A 17,316-nucleotide genomic window follows, 5' to 3' on the forward strand; every position below is an offset into this window, starting at 1 on the left:
TAGGTGTGGCCTGTGGCCTCATCACAGGCAGGAAACTCCAGGGCGCAGTCACCAGCTTTCTCTTGGACAGTCTCCTGCTGAGGACACCCAGCAGGAGGAAGCAGGCCCAGGGGACACACTAAGGGGACAGTGGGCAGAGGGTTCATGGGCCAGACTGAGAGGCACGGCTGTCCTCTTCCTAGACCCCATAGTCACAGGCCATGTTGGATTTGGGGTAGACTTGACTGGAAAGTGCTAGAACAGGAGTCCAGGGCGGAAGTTCCCAGGAAAGGGGGAGGTGACCTCAGAAGACGCAGTTCCAATGCAGCCATGGTGTCAGCCCCCTGCCCCCCGAATCTTCACTTGAGGACCATGCCCTGACGTAGCTGTGAGATTGTTGTTTTTTTAAGATGTTATTTGATTAAATGAAAATGTAATCATCTTAAAGGTAATCCAAATGTCTATCAACTGATAAACAGATAAATAAAATGTGGCATTTCCAATGCTATTATTCAGCGTTAAAAAGGGGCGAGGTACTAACGCACACTACAAAGTGAACATACCTTGGCCACATGGGGAAAGAATCTGGTCAGGAAGGACCACATATTATGTGATACTATTTATATATGAAATGTCCAGAATTGTCAAATCTACGCAACAGAAAACACACCCGTGGCTGCCTGGGGTATAGGGTTTAGGGGGTAATAACAATGGGGGACAGGATTTCTTTTGAGAGCAATGAAACTTCTAAAATTGTGATACTAGTTGCACAACTCTCATTATACTAAACACCTTTCAATCTTTATTTTAAATGGGTGAATATTACAGTATGTGAATTATATCTCAATAAAACTGTTAAAAGTTATCATATAGATATACAGTAGAATACTATGCAATTATGAAAAAGAGTGGGGAAGCTGTTTGTGCACTGATGAGTAAAGACCTCCAGGGTAGATCATTAAAAGAATAAGAGCAGAGAATGATGTTGTCCCATATGTTCAACAAATGGAGAGAAATGCACATGTATCTGATTTTGCTTGTGGGCATTGAAAAACCATGGAGAGAAAGCCCAAGAAATGAAGTTCAGAGTTACCTGGGGGAGGAGAGAACAGTGGACAGACAGCAGGGGTGGGAGAGAGTTCTCACTGTATATTCTTTATGCTTCAAAGAATTTTAAATGTGCTTGTGCATGCAAGCTCGTGTGTGTGTGTGTGTGTGTGTGTGTGTGTTCCCTATTCAATAGCAAATACACCCAGATGTAACCAAATTAAACTTTTCTTTCGCCTCCTGCTGTCTCTTGCTCTGGGTGGACCATGTCGTTCCTGCTGTGCCCTGGGGACAGGGACTTCTGACACTGCCAAGGTGAGGTGGAAGGTTCAGAGCCCTGTGGCCCCGGATAATAAGGGGAAGATGGCAGTGACTAGGGCTGGGGGGTCAGGGGTCTCACCCCGGCTGTGCCCTTGCTGTCTGACCCTGGGCCAGTCCCCACCTCTGAAAGCCACAGTTTCATAGAGTGGAGCCTCAGCAGGATCCCACGTCCTCCTGAGGAAGGCCTGGGCTGTCTGTGGAAAAGGCCACTCCTTGAGTAGGTGTCTGAATCCACAGGGGGCGTGGGTTAGGAGGGGGCATCCGAGCCTGGTGTGCAAGAGATGGAGGTGGAGAGAGTGTCATTGGTGGGTTTTGGCTTTCAGCTCAGAAGGTTTTCATGGGAAGTGGGGAGTGGGGAGTTCCAGAAAAATGGAGGACCCACTGGGAAAGCGGCCTTTGTGAAGCAACCAGAAAGAGGCCTTTGCGAGTCCTCCCAGCCCACACTGCGGGGACCACCAACATTGAGGAAGGTCCCATGTCAGGCACTGCCCAGCTGTCTAACGGGCACCTTCTAGAATCCTGTGAAGCAGGGGTATTATCTCTGCTTAAAGAGGGGACCCGCAGGCTCAGGGAGGTGACTGGCCTAGTGTCACATACTTCATAGATGCCAGAGGCAGGTTTCCTGACACCAAAGTCCTCCTTCCACCTCCTGAATGTCACCTTCCAGACAGACCAGAGCTTCGCGATGTGGCCTGCAGGACGAACTGTGGACGGTCTCTGGGGGTCATGCTCATACTGGTCTTGGAGACCAGAATCGGTCCTCCTCCCCCCGCCCCATGTTGAAGAATAAACACTGCAAAACATTGAGGCAAAAGTAGAAAGTTTTATTTAAGAAAAGGACAGAGACACACTTCTCCAGAGAAAGTGGGGCCCCGAGCTGGACGCCCATGGGAATGGGCATGTCTTGCTCTTTTATAGACCCCCAGAATCTCACCACTTCCTCTTTCTTCTCTATGTGTGTGCCCAAGGGCAGGAAGGCATTGCTGTGTTGGGAAGTGCTGTCCCTGATCCCAGGAGGTCAGCTGTTAGCAACCCAGGAATCCCAGAACTAATCCTCTGCCAGGCCTTCCACCCTGCCTCAGTTTGTTGAGAAATGTGGCGTTTCCTGACCCCTCAGGCCAGATGGGCTGCAGGCAGAAGGCTTTTGGGCAAAGAAAGCGTGTGGGGAGTCGGTACAGTGGGCTCCTTTAATCCTCTTAGCCTCGTGACCCCACCATCTTCTATTTGTTCCCTTACAATACGCATGACCTTAGATCTCTCCCCGTCGGCCAAAACTAACCTATGAGGTTAAAAGTACGGACAACGGACAGCCTTCAGGTGAGGGTGACAGTCTGGGGGACTCAGTCCTGGTTAAGTTCTGCACAGGATCAACCCTCAGAGCTGCTTGTCTGTGCTGTGAGCACTTTTCTGTACCCATTTATGCTTCAGTGTGAATCTCTTCCCGCTGTTTGGAAAGCCCTGATCGTCGGTGGAAACAAAGCTTAAGGTCCATAAGGAAAATGCAAATGCTATTTTCAACTGGGACTTTCCATCTGGACAGGGCCACATGGTACCTGGTCTGGGTGGGGGTAAAGATTCCAAATCATGGTCAGCGCAGGGGCTGGGCAGCCACCTGCTTCTCATGCAGCACGGGTGACACCAACTCCTTGTCCTTCACCAGTGCTTACATAACAGTGAGTGGAGCCACCTGTACCCCCAGGAGGGCCAAGAATTTTCTTCTGACCTGTGTACCTCCAGCTCAACACACTGAGACAAACATTGAGCTAAACATAATCAAGCAGAGATACTCACCAGGAAATTCTTGTCTGACTGCTGTTCTGGGAGAGAGAATTCCAGTGTCCCTTGTACTTTTGACATTAGAGACCAAATTCTCCCACAGGGCCTGGGGTTTTTTCCCTTCCCCTGTCTGCCGAAGATCCAACCCCCTTACAAAATGCTTAAATTGGGAGTGAAGGTGGCAATGATGTGGATTTGACTCTCCAAAAATTTTTAAAAAGAAAATAAACAAGTGCTTTTGCATTTTAGGATGTTGGAACTGGAATTTTTTTTTTTTCAGTCAACCAGTAAATCCTCATTTGTACTCTGCCCTTTCTCAGGAGACTGTCATGGGAGGCAGAGCCCACCAGCCAGCCCCAGTGTCCCCCAGTGCAAAAGGACATTTGAAAAAGACAGTGAAGGAGCCCTGTGGATTGCAACCAAGATGCTTCCCTACCCTCCTCCTCCAGAAAAAGGACTCCTGAAGGTTCCAGATGTTTCTGCCTGAGGGGAGGGGGGATCTTCCAGAAGACGTTTTAGGACATGCTTTGCAGATTCCTAAGATCTTTAATTGACATGTGACTTTTGCCTGTCCTTCCAACGTCACCCTTCTCTTCTCCAGCCTTTAGGGACACTGAATGTCACTCTTCATCACTGGCAAGGGCACAGGAAGGCCCAGGGTCTTTAGAACTGGAAGACCCACTGATAGGCTGGCCTTTCCCACTGATTCTGTGGGACTCTGGTCAAGTCACTTCAGCTGTATAAAAAAGTGACAAGTTGTGACATGAATGATTCCACAGAGTCAACAGGGCAAACGCCATCACACCTCGCTTCTTCTCCTAGTTAATTACTTGCATTGCCACCTGCCCGGTGGCAGAACCTCCTGTGCTTCCCTCCCTCTTAAGGCCTTCTGGTTGACCAGGCCTCCCTGGCTTGGTGCGGGGTGAGCAGGGTGGCTAGTCTGGCTGCCCAACCAAGCCAAGTGGAGTCACCCTCTGCTGCTGTGGCTTCCAACTGCTCCCCAGGGACCTCTGCTGAACACCGGCCTCATGTAGTTGGCCCAGATGCTGAACATGTCTCCAGACTTCAGTGGTGTCCCCCAGGGACACTCTGGCTCGGGGTACTCTCTGCAGCAAGCACACAGCAGAACAGGACTCCTCTGCTCCTCCCCCACTCCGCCCTGGGGAAGGAAGGGCCACCAGGCCACCCCACTTCCCAGCTCCCTCCACCGCTGCAGCTGCCACTGAGCAGAGCCTCAACCAAAATCCAGTCCAGACTTTTGGTTGTGACACAAGAGGGCACATTAAGACTGCTCCCAGCCTAAGATGGCCGGGGCAGGGAGAGATCACACCACTCAGTGTGAAGGGCCCACAGAACAGGTGTAAGGAGCCGTGAGAGCAAAGATAAAGCTGTGTTGCTATCAAACCCACAGGGCTTGTCTGTAAGGATGTGGTCACCCTGGAGACGCCCTGGGATGCTGAGCCCCTTTTCAAGAGTGAATCAAAAGGGAGTGTCTATTGGTTCCCAGGAGCAAGGAGCAGGAAGGGCAGAGCCGACCTGAGGGGCAGATCCAGGAGCACCCGGGGCTCTCCTTCTCCATCTCTGCCCTGATTGCCTCCTGCTGCAGGTGCCCAGACTCACCCTCAACAGTTCCACCACCAGCAGGGAGGGCAATTCCAGGGTGTGGCTCTGACAGGCCTGAGTCAGGAGACCGCTGCGATGACCACTATAGAACTGGGATGCTGGTCAGAGATGGAGCCTCTCTGTAGCCCACGCTCAAGACAGAAGCTAACCTGTCCTAAGCCACTGACCGCACCATGGAGCATGGATTGAAAAGGGACAGAAATTGGGGGCATAAGCCAGGCAGGAGCTGAGGGCGTCTGAAAGACAGTAGAGGGAGAAGTCTGGAGAGAAGACGATGGACAAAGAGATTTTAGAAGACAGACTGTACAGAGCTTGATTAGTTGGTGGGGTGGGTTGAATGGCGTGTCCCTAAGAGATACGTCCACTTGGGACCTGAGAATGTGACCTTATTTGGAACAAGGGCTCTTGCATAAGTAAGTTAAGGATTCTGAAATGACAGCATCCTGGATTAGGGTGAACCCTAAATCCAATGACAAGTATCCTTATCAGAGACAGAAAAGGAGGGGACACATGGGGAAGGAGACCCAGCCAGGACAAAGGCAGACTGGAGTGATAGGGACACAAACCAAGGAATCCTGAAATCACCTGAAGTCTCAAGAGGAAAATTCCCCCCAGAATAAGTGTAGCCATGCTGGCACATGTAAGTGGACCCCGGGACTTCAGGAGAATAAGCTTCTGAAGGTTTAAGCCAACAACCATGTGCTAATTTGTTGCAGCAGCTCTTAAGAACTAATACATTTGGATCTAAATGTAAGCTATACATCTATCATATAGGAGAGTCATTCTGAATAAAAGCAGACTTGTATTGGTTCATTTATTCAAATATTCATTAAAAATGATTTATTAAGCACCTATTATGTGCCCATAAGACAGAAGTAAGTGCTGGGGATACAGAGGAGAGCAAGGTCGATTTCCTGCCTTCAGGGAGCTTCTCTCTAGTGGAAAGAGAGACAAAAAACCAAGTAAGTAAGCAAGGAAACAAACAAAAGTAATAAAAAAAAATGGACTTAAACCATAGGGAAACAAATGAGCTGCTAAAGTAGGGAATGAAGAGATGGAAGAGGAGATCTTTCTTTAGGAAGAATCATCAGAAAACGTGGTCAGTCTAAGCAGGAAAGCTAGTAGCTTTCTAATTTTATGTTATCTTAGATTAAGTAGCCAATAGATATGGCCTGAGCAACAGAGAATTAACTACATACAAAAAGGTACGGTTAAAAATAACCACTGCAACAAAAACCCAGCAAGTGTGGGAGAAGGTGACCAGCTTCATTAGCAGTTAGAGAAACACAAATTGCAGCACACTCAGGGAGGACTCAAGGAGAAGAGGTGTCGGGGAGGCCTGGGACAGGATGCAGCTGCTCTGGTAAGGAATCCAGAGGTTTCCAAGAAAGTCAGTCCTAGAAACCCAGAGTGGTTCTGCAAACGCTCTCCAGATACCCACTTCTTGGAATCTACCCAAGAGAATTTGGAACAGCCATTCAAACAAGTACTTGCACACGAATGTTCAAAGCATCATTCACAACAGCCAAGAGGTGGGAATAACACCTGTGTTTGGGTGAAGGGAGAGATGTGAAGAGAACGTGGGGCCCTGCGCACAGTGGACAGCTGTCCGGCCATAAGAAGGCATGAAGCACTGACCGGCTGCCACATCCATCACGGAGACACACAGGTGAAGTGAGCCAGACGCAAAAGGCCACACGGAATGGCTCTATTTGCATGAAACGTCCAGAATGGATAGATCCACGGAGACAGGAAGCAGAGTCCAATGGCCAGGGAAGGGGACGGGGGAGTAGCTGCTCCATAGCGGGAGCTTAGTTTCCTTTTGGTATGATAAAAACGTTTGGATCTAGACAGAGGTGATGGTTGCCCAACATTGTGAATGTACCAAGTGTCACTAAATTACACATCCTAAAAAGGTAGATTTTATGTAATGTGACCTTCACTTAGTAAGAAGACAAACAGCCCAATAAAAAATAGGGCAAGGAATTGAAATGATACCACCCAAGAAGATGCACCAGTGTCCAGTAAGCACGTGAAAGGACACTCAACCTCACAGTCATCAGGGAACCGCAATCCAAACCACAGTGACACATCACCCCACACCCACTAACGTGTTTATCATCCTAACAATGGACAAGGGAGAGTGCCAGCCAGGCTGTAGGAAAACAGGAACCCTCACCTCTTGCTGGTGGGAATGCGAAATGCTATGGCTACCCTGGAAAATAATTTGGCCATTTCTCAGGAGCTAAATAAATCCCTTATGACTGAGCAATTCCACTGTTCATTTACCCAAGAAAAATGTACATCTACGTCCACACTTGTACATAATGTTCACATCAGTACTATTTATAATGTCCCCTACTCAGAAGGAATCCAGATGTCCACCCACTGGCAAATGGAAATCCAGAATGTGGCGGATCCTTAGGAAGAAATACTTTTCAGAAACGAGCGTGCATCAGCCTTCAAAGCATTGCAAGGAGTGAGAAAAAAAAAAAAAAAAAAAAACAGACCCAAAGACCATACATCCCATGGTGAAATTTACATGAGATTTCTAGAAAAGGCAGAATCATGGAGGCAGAAAACAGACAAGTAGGGAGCAAGGGCTAAGGTGGGAGCAGGGATTGATGTATTGATGTGAAGAAGCAGGAGGTAACTTTTGGGGTTGCTGGAAATATTCTAAAACTGGATTGTGCTGATGTGCACAGTTGTATATATTTACTAAAAAATCATCCACTGTATTATCCTTAAAATGCGTGGATTCTATGGTACGTATTATGTCTCAATAAAGCTGATTTAAGATTTTCCATTAAGCACCAATTCCAGATGTTTAGGAGAAAACAACAAAATAAATCTAAAGAAAGCAGGTCAAAAAATAATTAAAAAGGATAAGAGCAGAATTTAGAAGCCAAAAATAAAACCATAGAACAAATAACACATCTAAGAGCTGATTCCCTGGGGGCAGGGAAATGAAATAAAATGGTAAACAATTAGCTGCCCTAATAAGAAATGAAGGAGAAAAACAAATACACAAAATGAGAATCGCAAATGGAGTAGCCATAGATGTGAAGGGAACCAGATAAATGATTCTTCAATTCTTCTGTTAAGTTCTCTAAATAGATTTCAAAGTAGACCAAATGAGTGCATTTCCAGGAAAATATAAATGACCAAAAATGAACTCAAGAGATTTTTTTAAAAATCAGAAGATATTGGTGAAATGGAAAATTTAAAAAAAAACAACTTTATCCAAAAAAAAAAAAAAAAATTATTCACCCAGAGAGCCAGAGCTTGTGGTTCCAATGGTGAATCCTACAGAACCTTATTGGTTGGAGAGGTCTAGAGGTCTAAAGAGCATGGAGAAAGGAGAAATCTGGCCTATCAATGACAACCTGATATAGTCACCGTACTACAAGAAAACACAGGCCGACTTCACTGATGGATTAGATGTAAATATTCCAAATGCAATATCGGCCAACCGATCCAACAGTGCGGAATTAGGGAAAGAATTAGGGAAGAGTTGGTTCAACATTCAGAAACCCATTACTGTGAAAGGCTTTTCAATAAAGTATGTTGGGAGATGCTATATAGTTATCAGTTAAATTACAATTGCCTCCTGGTTTTTAAAATCTTGATAAATAGGAAGATGAATACTTCCCCAATATGCTTACTTAAACATATCTCAAGTCAGAAATCACACATCCCCTTTTTTATAGTACTGGGGATTGAACCCAGGGCCTCACACATGCTAGGAAATTCCTCTACCACTAAGCTATATCCCTAGTCCTTTGTATAATTTTATTTTGAGACAGGGTCATGCTAAGATGCTGAAGCTGGCCTCAAATTTGTGATCCTCCTGCCTCAGCCTCCCAAGTTGCTAGGACTATAAGCTTGTGCCACAGAACCCAGCTTAGACTTAAGTTTACTGGGGAAAGATTGGAAACACCCCAGTAAAATCCAGAATAATACACAATTACCCACTGTTACCACTGTCGTCTAGAATTGCATTAAGGAATTATCTGACAGAAATAGACCAGAATGAGGGAAGAGGTATAAAAACTAGAAAGAAAGAGGCAACAATTATGGAAAAATGAAGAGAATCAGTTACAAAACTGTCAGCAAAGGTAGGCTAATTCAGTAAACTCGGTGGGCACAGAAACATGTTTAGACACTAACGTGCAAGAATCTATATTAACAGCAATAACTGCAAGTATAATTGAAGATTCCATTTACAACAGAAGAAAAAAGAGAGAAAACACCCAGGAGGCACAAATGTATGAAATTCATACAAAGAAAATCTGAAAAGTAGGGATGTGAGGGAAGATTGGCTAAAGGCAAATATTTCCTATTTTTGGATAAAGAGACTCACTTAGATAAAGATGATCGTTCTTCCCAAATTAACCTATAAATTTAGCCTAATCTCAATGAAAATGCCAAGAGAGGCTTTATTTGTTTGTTGTGTGGTTTTGGTTCCCAGAACTAAACTGAAGGTCAAATACACCTGAGCCCATGTGTCCCTTGTTAAGGGCCCCCACCCCTTGCTTTTCGATGATATATTTTGTGTTTTCAGGCCCACCTTTCTCTCAGTGCCAATGAACAGAATTCCAGCTTTTAAACTTGAAAAATTACAGCAATATTGCAACAAAATCAAAAGGAGAGGCTTCTTCCCCTGCCGCTGCAGAGAGAGTAGATAGGATCCTGCCTCACGAACACTCCTCTCTGTAGTCGTCCTAGCAGAGGAAGGGGCCGCTCACTGAATGCCAGAGGTTGCCCGCTGCACCCTGGGAGAAGGAATCTTCACTTCCCCCATGGCCAGCTCCAGACTGCTCAGCCCCAGCAGAAATATTTAAATTGATTCCTCTGTTTTTTTCCAAATATAAGCATTAGTAACTTTGTGTAGGTTCCCTCTTTTCTCACAGAAGCATGAAAAAACAACCTGGATTTCTTATTTAAATGAAGCATTTGAGGATCTTGCCTCATTCAAATTATCATAGACGAGTTGATGCTGAAATTTATATGGACAATCAAGTACAGGAGAATAGCAAAGAAAATTCCATGAAAAACAGCAACCAAAGAAAACATTGCTAGGGAATACAAAAACAATATTGTAAAACCACAGAAATTAAGAGTCATTGATTCCGGCAAATAGGTAGACACATCAATGGAACAGAATAAAGTCCAGAGATAGACCCAGGAAAATAATATAAAGTAAAGGGAATGTTTGAAATCAGTAGAGAAGAGATGGGTTATCTCAGAAGTGGATGGGAAAGCAAGTAGATCACTACTCACACTAAAATAAATTCCAGGTGGCACTAGACATGCAGAAGATCCAACAGTGCATACATAACAAAAGCCAAGGAAGAACTAAAACATGAAAGATTTATTTTTATAGCTCCAGAGTATGGTAATTTTCCCGAGCATGACACAAAAATCTTTTAAAAAGTGATAAACCCAACATAAAATGTCTCTATGGAAAAAACAAAATACTATCAAAAGAATCAAGAAAGAAACGATAAACTGAAGGAAAGCATCGACAACACGTGATAAACAATCTCAAATGTGTTAATATTCAAAAGGCTCTTAAAATTAAGAAATAGACTAGCCATTCAGAAGGTCTGTGTGCTATCGATTTTAATAATGCTAATTATCCTTGATAATGATAAGAGTAGTAACTGACTCCTAGGAGTTGTGACAATGTGTCCAACACCATTCTGCTTTGGATGTTTGAAGGAACCTGTGGAGAATCAAGAGACAACTAAGTAAACAGTATTGAATTTAAAAAAGACCGTTTGAAATGCAGTAATTCAGTTTCCTTCTGATTCTGATCTCCCACACCATCAGTGACACTGTCTCTGGAAACACTCTCTGTGGGGCTCCTAAAGTCAAAGATTGGGACCAGGGAGAGTTTCTTGCATCATAAGGGTATATAGTACCCATGGAAGCTCTGCCCCCATGTGGCGAGAGGCTGTTATAACAACCAGGACACGGCCACTGAGTTGACGCAAGGAATTCCCTGGGAGTCACGCCCAGGGATTTTTTTATAGAGGGCGCTGTTGAGACAGCTGGGGGCGCCGTGTGTGTTTCAGCATAAGAATGGTTAATGTGGCGGGGGGGGGNCTTGCATGTGTGAGGCCCTGGGTTCGATCTTCAGCACCACATATAAATAAATAAAATAAAGGTATTGTGTCCAAAAAAAGGATGGTTAATGTGGATTTTACACATGCACGTACAAAAGCAATTACACAAAAGCAGTACAAAAATTGAAATGCCTAATTCTGGACTAATGATAGTTATTGGTTAAATCTTAAAAAAGAAAAATCCCAAATTCTGGAAAATTCCTTCAAACAATGGTGAGGTGTCAGCCAGAGCCTGTGTCTGTGAACAAATGAATTTCCATCTTGCCAGTCATTCGTGGCTCCCATGATTGCCCAAGGCCACTATGGGTTCAAAAGTCCCAAGTTTGGTTAGGTAGTCCAAAAATTCAGGGAGGCTCCTGAACAGGGGTTACCATACTTTTTGTCTATAAGGGGCCAAATAAGAAATATTTTTAAATTTTTAGTTCATATGATTTTTGTTTGAAGGACTCAAATCTGCCTTTGTAATATGAATGCAGCCTTAAACTATATGTAAAAGATTAGGTGAGTCTGTGTCCCAATAAAATCTTATTTACAAAAATATGGGGCAGGGCTGGGGTTTGTGGATCAGTGGTAGAATGCTCAACTGGTGCGTGTGAGGCACTGAATTTGATCCTCAGCACCACATAAAAATAAATAAATAAAATAAATGTACTGTGCCCATCTACAACTAAAAACAAAACAAAACAAAACAAAAATGGGGCAGGCTACATATCTGTCTGATTAATCAAAATCCAGAATGCTGACAACACTAAATACTGGCAGAGCTGTGGAGCCACAGGAACTCCCATTCATTGCTGGTGGGAACACACAAGGGTACAGACTCATAGGAAGACAGTGTGGCGGGTTCTTACAAATTTAAAGATCTTCTTTCCATATGATCCAGCATTTGGTATTTACCTAAAGGAGTTAAAAACTTAGATTCATATGAAAACCTACATATGGATGTTTATGCAACTTTATTCACAATTGTGGCAACTTAGAAGCAACCAAAATATCCTTCCAAGTAGGTGAACGGATAAATAAAGGGTGGTGCATTCAACTGATGGAATATTATTCAGCTTTAAAAAAGAAAAGAGCTTTCAAGAATGACGGGATATGGAGGAAATCTAAATGCACTTCACTCAGCGAAAGAAGTCAAAAAAAGCTGCATAAAAGCTGCATTCTGTGTAGTTCTGGCCACATGACATTCTGGAAAGGGGGAAACTTTTGAGATAGTAGAGATCTGTGGCTGAGAAAGTTCAGGGACAGTAGACAGGGTTGGATGGGTGGAGCACAGGGTATTTTTAGGGCAGAGAAACTACTCTGAATGATATTATAAAGGTGGATACACATATTGTACATTTGTCTAAACCCATACGATGTCCAACACCAAGAGTGAGCCCTAATGTAAACTATGCACATCGGTGATTACGATGTCAGCGTGGCTTATCAGAGGTAACAAAGGTCCACTCTGGTGGCAGATGCTGATAAGGGGAGAAGTGATGTCTGTGGTGGGATGGGCCTATGGGGAATCTCTGTGCCTTCCTTTAAATTTCACTGTGAGCCTAAAACAGCTTTTTAAAAAGTATTTAAAAAGACAAGATAAAAGAAAAAACCAAACCAGTTTGTGTGCCAGATTTGATCTGCTGCTGGAGTCTGTCAGGCTCTGGTCAGGAATGTGCATCCTGCTCCTCTATTCAATGAGAGGGTGGTTGTTGGCAGTGTCACGATTTCAGCTTCTGTCCCTGCAGTTGAGGGCAGTTCATCCATGGGACGTGCGCAGAGTCCAAGTTGCTGTGTGCTCAGTCAGTGTCCAGATACCTTGTGACATCAGCACATGTGTAACCTCCAGGAGTGTGTGTGTGTGCGTGTGTGTGTGTGTGTGTACATGTGCAGGACCAGCATAAGGCCCCAAAGCCTTGACCCAAGGTATCTGCTCAGAAAGTTGTCATCAAATAATCTCATCTTCCTCCAACTGCATTGAAACATGTTGCCCGCTACGTACTTACTAGAATGGCCAAGTCACAGAAAATGTGATATTTCAGTGCACGTACGTGATGTACATGATACCTAAGAATCACATGAGATGTTGGTGACGAATATCTAAAAACCAAAAACATAAACACAGACAAAAGGACCTCACTTTTTTCTCCCAAAGCTCCCGTGAAGGCACACAGAGAAAACACATCTCCTGCCTGGTTTCCTCGGTGGCTCTGTGGGGACCTCCCTCCTTCCTTTTGACTGGTCTCTGTGGTGATGCTCTTGCTACTGGTTGAAAGTCTCTGCAGATTCCTGCCCTGAAGCCCCATCCCAAGGAGGCAGCGTGAGCGGGTGATGAGGTCATCAAGGCCGAGGCTCCTGATGGGCATCAGTGCCATAGAGAGGACTTCCACCTGGGGAGGACGTGAAGATGACCGTGACCAGGGAGCAGCTTCTCCATCCCACTGGGGCAAAGCCTGCTAGGGCATTGACCTTGGGCCTCCAGCTCCCACAGCTCTGAGAAACACACGTGGGCTGTGCTTAAGCCACCAGGCCACCGCAGTATGTGACAGCAGAACAAGCAGGGAAGGCAGCCTTCTTTCCCCCTCCCCGACTGTGTTTTAATGCAGGGTCAGATGGAGCCTGGCCTCAGCGCCTGCACCCATCCCCACTCTCCTGCCTGGAGGGGTTCAGTTTCGCCAGCTCTGGGGACCTGCTTAACAGCAAAAACGTCTGAGTTTTTTTCTTTATCTTCACCTCTCCATGCCATCCCCCAGATATCAGAAAGGCCATCTTTTAAGGTAAGACAGATAGAAAGCTTTGGTCTAGAATGTGCTCAGCAGACAGCCTCTGGCCTGCAGAGAAACCCCCAGGGTTGGCTCCAGAGTCCAGCCCCACATTTGCCTCTCAGGTGCCCGCCCTGCTGCAGGCAGCCCACTTAAAGATTTCTAGGGCAGCCGGTGACAAGACCCCACTTTCCCCCCTCGGTTCTGTTAGCTGAATTCTCTGTGGTCAGCAGCTCTTCTTGGAGGTTCTTCAACACACCTGCTTAGCTGGTTCTTCCTCACTCACTTTTCTCTTACAATAAAGAGCGGTGCTTCTGGGGCTGGGGTTGTGGCTCAGCCGTAGAACATTCGTCCAGCAAGGGCAAGGCATTGGGTTCCATCCTCAGTACCACATAAAAATAAATAAATAAATGTCCAACTACAACTAAAAAAAAAAAAAAATTGAGAGAAAAAGAGGAGCTTCTGTTTTCCTGATCCCACCCAGACATTTCACAACCAAGTGACACGGCAGGTGTGTGGCAGGGGTGAGAATACCCGTTGGCAACCTCACTTGAGAAAAGCTGCAGTTGGGTTCATAGTAGCAACTTTCATTGGGTGAAAACAGGTCATCTCAACACTTATTAAGTGATTGTTTTGTGCCAAACACTGTCCTGATCCCTTGGCCTGTAATCACTGTAGTAATAGCAGGGAAATAATGTCACCCTCACCTCTAATTCATCTCATCCAGACCCTCAGGACGTGGCCTCATTTGGAAATAAGTTCATTTCAGGTTTAATCTGGGTAAGGATCAAGATGAGATGGCCCTGGATTATTGGACCTAAACTCAATGACAAGTATTATAAGAGATAGAAAGCTAAGCATGGCGGCCCACACCTGTGATCCCAGCTACTAAAAATCTGTGTTTAAAGAGGAGTTTGGAAGCCTGGGTTCTTCTCTCTGGGTCTTCCAAGTGTCCCCCACGTTGTGTGCACTGTGGGCTTCATGCTGCCTCAGGCCGTCCATTTTCAAGTGACCTCAGTCCCCTTCCCTGGTCCTGGGGAGCTGCCCAACCCATGGGGCATGGAACTGGCCCCATTTTGCCTGCCTGCTCTTACCCCCCTTGAGCTCTGTGTTTGAAATGCGTCAACGCGTAACTTTGAGGATGAAGTCTCCTCGTGAGTTTTGGATAATAAGCACTGCACTTGCCAAGCCCCTGAAGGGAGCCCCAGGAGACATAGCCCCTGCTGCTCACTCTCTGCCCTGTTCTCCTGACTCCTGGGGAGGCCCTGAGGCCACTGTGCTTGCTGGACAGTTCCATTTGTGATTGGGTTGCTGAGCTCGGCCCACACCCAGGTGGCTGTGTGAAGAACAGAGGAATAGGAGTCGGGGTAGGTGGGAGAGCTCTCCAAGCCCACATGGGGTCCTCTGTACATGGTCATCTAAGCCTTTCTTACCATGGGACCAGGCACAGCTCTTGCTTGTCCTTGAGTGGTGGGCTTCAGTCCCTTGCCAATCAGTGGAATTATTCCAGTACCCTACTGTGGGGGCCAAGGATCCTCCTGTCAGTAGGAGGCCTGCCTCCCACCACCCTGCCACTCACTCTGCTCCCAGATATTTTTGGAAATATCTGATATACTTCACCGCTGCTTTACTGACCGCAGGTGAACATACCCAGTGAACTGAGGACCAATGGCTCTAAATCTGTGTCTTTTTGCATCTTCCCTTTACAAGGGAGGAGGGTTCTCCAGTTGGCCACAGCATGCCATATGCTCCTCCTGGGCTGTGAGTGTATGTCACTTATCACCGTGGGTCTCCTCTGTCCAGTGCCGGGCATCTTATACACTTGGCCAGTTCCAGAATCCTACCTAGGCAAGGAACCGCTCCCTTGCTAAGGGCGTGAATAGGAGGTGAGAAGAACACTCCCCTGTCCTGCAGTTATTGGAGGAATGTGGAATTCATTCCCCACTCAGCATGAGTGTCACAGGCCTGGAAGTGCAGGGGATTTAGGTCTGGGTGGAAGATTATTTTCCAGGGGCTGGGAAGGATGGTGAAGTCATTCCTGGAAAGGGGAGGAGTCTGAGCAGGTTCTAGCACAGAAAGAGGGAGAAGGGGTCTCAGAAACCTTCCCAAAAATCTGCATTGTGACTCCAGGGCCCCTGCTCAGAGGTGGTGCTCCTGCTGATCTTGGAGAAGAGTTCTTCTCTCTGGGTCTCCATCCTCCCCTTTCATAGTAGTGTGAAGGGTTGCATGTCTCCTTGAACTTCATGGTTGAACAGAAGTTCAGCCTCCAAGCCACTCAGCTCCTGGCCCAGCCCCTGGCTGGCACCTGCCTGATTACCACCTGCTCAGAGTTCACCGTGCGTTGAAAAATATCCTCAATGTGGCCGCCAGGGGGCAGCCACACCCAGAAGTCCTCCTATGCACAGGTACAGGGACATACAAAATCCAGCATTTTTGGAAATAATCTGATATATTCAGCTACTGCTTTACTGACCTCAGATCTACACACTGACCAATGCACTGAGGGCCCAATTGCTCTAAATCTTTCTCGTATTTAGATTTGCTTTATATATCCAATGACTGCATGCTTAAAGAATTTACCAGTCCTTTCCAATCTATTTGGCCAGTGTACTTTCCTTGGTTCTCAAGCCCTCTTAGATTTTGCTTATCTCCCTCAGCCTGATTTACAGTTTGTGCCTTACGTGTGCCCAAAGAGAAGCCACCCGCTGATGTGGGTTTAAGATAGCACTCACATGGCTTTGCCTAGTGATTCAAAGATTATGGAATCCATAACATTCCTCTTGGCCAGCTGATCTCTAACTCTTATAGTGGCTCATATCGAATTGTGAGTGTTCTGAGGGGACCTAAGCTCAAAGGTAAGGCCAGAGGCAGCATTTCAAATCACATCCTTTCTACTTGTAACTGCTTCTTTGTGGCTCCATCTGCTCCTCTTGTTTTTGAGTGACTTGGTTCACATGTTAGATTACTCTGTCTCTAAACAGACACCTGGATGTGCAGCACAGATGATTTTAGGATCATTTTTGAGAATAAACTGCCTGATATCTCATTTAAAATTTATTGGCTTGAATAAAGTCAACAAACTCAAGTCCCTTTCCCCGTAACGTTCACAAGTCTTTGCTCTTGCGGCCAAGAGCGATTAGCTTTCTATGCACTGTCCTGCCGGTCCTTTCTGCACCCAGGAGTCCTTGGCTGATGAGGCACGTGGAGGAGGGTGAGGGCTGGAATTAAGGAAGCAGAGAGTAAGCCAGCTTTCTGCTTAAAGCAACCAGTGACCTTGGATGTGTCCTTGAACCTTGCCCAGCATCTGTTTTCCCCACCAGTGTTTGGCTGACCTTCACAGAGCTCTTCAAAGCCAGCTCTCCAGGGAATTGCAGGCCACATATCTGTTCTAGAGAAGTTTAAAGCCACTCCTGCAGTCAGGCCACAGTGCCCCAGCAGAGGGGGGAGAGGTATTCTTCTTGATGGCTAGTTCATGCCAATCCATGGCAGTCCTGGCTCCCGTGGGAAGGCCAGAAACCCAATTCATCTGCATACAGAGTGGACCCACCTCTTCAGGACCGATTCCAGATGAGACTCTACAGGAGCAAAATCAGAGTCGTAATGTCCTCACCTATGGTGACAACGAGGGGCCTGATATCTGAATGAGAGACTCTCATGGTATCAGATAAGAACAACCTGATAAGGGATTTCATTAG

Source organism: Marmota marmota, unplaced genomic scaffold (genome assembly GCF_001458135.2).
Source record: "Marmota marmota marmota unplaced genomic scaffold, marMar, whole genome shotgun sequence".
Classification (NCBI taxonomy): domain Eukaryota; kingdom Metazoa; phylum Chordata; class Mammalia; order Rodentia; family Sciuridae; genus Marmota; species Marmota marmota.